Source organism: Lissotriton helveticus, chromosome 4_1 (genome assembly GCF_964261635.1).
Source record: "Lissotriton helveticus chromosome 4_1, aLisHel1.1, whole genome shotgun sequence".
Taxonomy (NCBI): domain Eukaryota; kingdom Metazoa; phylum Chordata; class Amphibia; order Caudata; family Salamandridae; genus Lissotriton; species Lissotriton helveticus.
In genome coordinates, this window is record NC_136063.1 from 1,540,971,113 (window position 1) to 1,540,973,717 (window position 2,605).

The 2,605-nt window shown below is 44.8% G+C and overlaps 1 non-coding gene across 1 annotated transcript; it reads left to right on the forward strand.

The window, feature by feature from the left end:
- Window positions 1-2,212: 2,212 nt before the first annotated feature.
- Window positions 2,213-2,285, forward strand: TRNAR-ACG (transfer RNA arginine (anticodon ACG)). Its single transcript has one exon. It is a non-coding gene; the product is annotated as a tRNA-Arg (tRNA).
- Window positions 2,286-2,605: the final 320 nt, after the last annotated feature.

Here is a 2,605-nt window from a genome sequence, read left to right on the forward strand (position 1 = left end):
GTGAGTTTCGGATCAAGCTTGAGTAAGATAGAGCGACGACGCTCGCAGGAAATCACACAATTTGCGTTTCCCAACAGACAGATGGCGCTCTGGGACCAACACACCAACTTGTCAGGATCAATGGCAACACCAGATTCCTTGGCCTGAAAGCCCAAATCCAGAATTTTTGTAAGGGGTCCTAGAAGATCCAACATCTTATCCTGACATGAACGCCAGGCTCTGTCCAATCCCTTCTTCGGATCTTTTGCATATTTCTTTAGTTACGTCTCCATAGTCGGATCTACCTCAGGAGTATCAGCCAATTTGTCTGAGAGATCAGGACATGGACACTCCGACCAAAGGCGGGCCCGTACATCCTTCTCAAACGGCTGGCGTATATGAGTTTGCACATAATCAGCCACTTCAGGAGATGGAAGCCAAGAAGTGGAATTGGGATGGATAATGCCCAAACGATCAAAAGTCAGCAATTGAGGAGTAGAGGGGGCTACAAAATGCTCCTTACGAGCCTTCTTGGAAGGAGGGGGAATTGCAGGACCAGAGGACGAAGAATCTGAAGTGGTTGCACCATCATCCGTGTGATAGACTGGTGAGGAACGAACAGACTTAGAAGCCTTATGAGAAGACTGTGTGGAAGATAATGACTTAGCCAATCTAGCAAAATCCGAATGATGCAGATTTTTGGGAGACTTAGAAGAGCGCCCAGAAGGTGGGGGTAACCAACCCTGCTGCGTGGCATAATCAGAAAGGTGGCGCTTCAAAGGAGCAATGGCGCGGACCAACGCATGATCAACAAACACCAACTCACCATGTCTCATCCAACAGATCTGGGCATAATTATGTTTGCAAAGCCTAATTAAGCTAATAAGTGGGGCAGGACACTCAAAGACTCAAGAGCACCCCAAAGCTAATTCCAGGGAACATGGTTACTGCAGCTCTCAAATCTGTGAATGTCACATAAACAGGATACCTGCTAAGTGAGACGTATTTCCAGGCTAAAAGGGCAAAATGAAAAACTTGATAAATGATACTGATCTTTGCCCTGAAACCTGCCTGCAAAGGAGATAAAGTCTGTGAATCGCTCATCCAGTGTTGTAATGTATCAAGCAATTGCTTGCAAAATCATTTCTGCAGATTGTCCAGCAAGCTGATCAGTCTTTAATTTCCAGGTGAGCATCTATTGCGGTTCTTAAACATTTGAATTATTTTAGACGCGAACCAAGACTCGGATAGATCAGCACACCCCAGGATTGAATGGCTTAGCAAGTTCATATAGGGTGCCGAAGCCGAAGGCTCAGAACAGTAAAGATCCCCACGTATCCTATTCGGGGCCGGGGCTTTTCCGGGGCGAAGTGACTTAATGTCAATAATCGTCTCAGACAATGCTGCAACTGTAAACTCTCTAATTAGGATCTTCGTGTCCCTAATTTCCTTTAGTGACAGCAAGAGACCATCTGACTCCTGGTTGGTAATTGAGTACAGATCGGAACGCCCAGCCTGTTGGACGGTGTCGCTAGCCTCTCTCATTATTATTATTATGAGTTAGTTTAGATGACCCCAGTTCCACTCCAATATGAGCGCCAGTAGCACCGACTACAGCAGGGTAGAGATTTACAACATGGTAGTAGAAAGAAAAGACGGACTCCATCTCAGGATAACTCCGCTGCTTCCTGCTGCCGGGTGCGAGCCAGGGTTCGCGGGAGCAGTGAATGTTCAAACAGCCCGCGCAATTACTGACTCCCATCTTCCCGTACACACAGCCCTCTTTCTGCACTTCAAATTAAGTAAGAGATCGTTTTGAATACCAAGTAGTGAAAAAGCGAGACCGAGAACATCGCGGTAGATGCCTACACGCAATAGAAACAGTTTGAAGCCGATGCACATGATCTGCTAAATTCCTACACAATTTATTTAGGATCTAATTATTTCTCTGGAGGAGACCTTGTCCAATTATGGGGTCTGTTAGAAAAGCAGAGGCACGAGTGTCAACGAGAGAGGCTCCTCCCACCCTGCGGTATTAGTGTCACCGACTCCTCCCTAGAATCAGGAACAGAATTAAATGATTGTTGCGATAGTAGAATGCTTGAATTCGACCAGAGTTCTTGAACGTGCTTCTTGAGGATCGCTTGATTTTCTGCTACAGTCTCACTAAATACATACAAATCACCACTCTATCACACAGTCTTATGGTTAGTTTGTATCTCTGTTGAACACAGGGCCAGTGGCGCAATGGATAACGCGTCTGACTACGGATCAGAAGATTCTAGGTTCGACTCCTGGCTGGCTCGGATATTTTTGGGAGTATGTAATTTTAGTAACCTTTTTAATGTCGCTGCTTTACACTGGAAACTGGCATCGTTTTAAAATTGTATTACTCTTACGCAAAAAAAGGAATTAGCTTTGGGCTACTCAAACTATTTTAAATATAAGTGAGCTCTACGCTCAACATGTTTGGTGTCGAATGTCATATTCTGCCCACTTAATCCCTCGTATGATGGCACACCCTGTCTTTCAAGGAACGCACAACTACAATCTAATCTATTTTAATTAGATTTAAAATGTAAATGTGAACATTGTTTTGCTGCTCTCTTGAAAAAGCCACGCTGTT